Source organism: Manacus vitellinus, unplaced genomic scaffold (assembly GCF_001715985.3).
Source record: "Manacus vitellinus isolate BGI_N305 unplaced genomic scaffold, ASM171598v3 scaffold_87_pilon, whole genome shotgun sequence".
Taxonomy (NCBI): Eukaryota; Metazoa; Chordata; class Aves; order Passeriformes; family Pipridae; genus Manacus; species Manacus vitellinus.
Window position 1 is genome coordinate 389,554 of NW_021940854.1, and position 1,406 is coordinate 390,959.

The following is a 1,406-nucleotide window of genomic DNA, read 5'->3' on the forward strand; positions in this document are numbered from 1 at the left end:
GTGTTGGGGCTGCAGCCAAGCCCACTAACGAGTGTGGGATGCTCCAGGGCACATGTCCCTGCAGGGATCGTGACAGGACATTTACCTGCTGCCACGTGGCATTTGCTGACCCCAGGTAACTGGAACCCTGACTGCAGTTTTATGGCAGTGTTGCTGCTGTGGCATTTGGAGAGCTCCCCAACTTTCGAACAAGAGCTTCCCGAGTCCCCACCTTGCCTTCCTGCCCATGATGTCCCTGTCACACTCCTCAGCCTGGAACAGGATGGCAGCACTGCCAGAGCCAAATGCCCATTGCTGCTCTGCAAATGGAGAGGCTCTGACACTTTCCTATGACCTTGCCATGGAATGGAGAGTCACTGGAAGAGTTTGATTCCCGACCAGTGCCCATGAGGTAACACTTGGGTGCAAACAAAGATGCTCGAACAAAGCCTTGAGCAGATCAGTGCCCTGCTCTGTGTTCCACATTACACCTGGCTCCTGGGACATGGCACTACGCTCTCAAAATTGTTTCAGTGTCTCTGGACTGGTTTTGGTGAAAGCAGATTCTATGCTGTCAGAATTTCTCAAGGGATGCAGAGTTCATTTTGCAGTTGTTTCTCGATGCAAACAGTGGTCAGTGCTTTGCCAACATTTCCTGAGCCCGAGCAGCAGGAGGGGGCCTGCTCCATCCAACTGCTTATTTCACTCTGCTACAGGCTCCTTACGGCACGGACGTCTCCTGTTAATGCTGAATTCTTCACTTCATTAGTGGTGCAAACTGGCTGCTCTCTTCTGCTGGCCCTCAGGTGAAAGTGGCTCTTTCAGGCTTCCAGGCTTCAGAGCCTCTTCCATTTACCTCTCAATGAGGTGTAGTTCCTGTATTAAATGGCACAAGCTGTTTGAGCCAAAGGCAGCAGCAGGAACAGGAGCTTCAGAGGAGTCCGGAGGAGGGAGCTCAGGAGAGCCACTGGAGAGCTCAGGAGAGCTCCCTGGCACAGGGACCTGTGGGCAGAGCTGCTCAAAGGCCAGAGCCTGTGCACAAGGGCTGAGCCGGCTCCTCCTGCCCGGCTTGTGCCCAGGGACACTCTGCTCTGGCCCGGGTGGGCTCAGGGCCACGGTCCCCCGTGTGCCCAGCTCCTGGCTTTGGGGGCAGCGAGGCTTTGGGGGCCCTGGGGAGCGTGGCAGGGTGAGCGAGGAACAGGGAGTGCAGCTCCTGCTGTTCCCAGGCGCGATACCGCTTTAAGGAACAGACCCTCTTTCTCTCTCCTAGTTGGTTTTTTTTTTCCCCTTCTTTCCAAATACCATAGTTTCTGTTGGAATTTGTCCACGGGGAAATGAGGTTTGCGCGGCTCAGTCCAGGTTCACAGAAACATCTGCAACCTTGGAACAGGCGCTCGGGAGCGCCGGGACCTCCCAGAGCCGCCCGG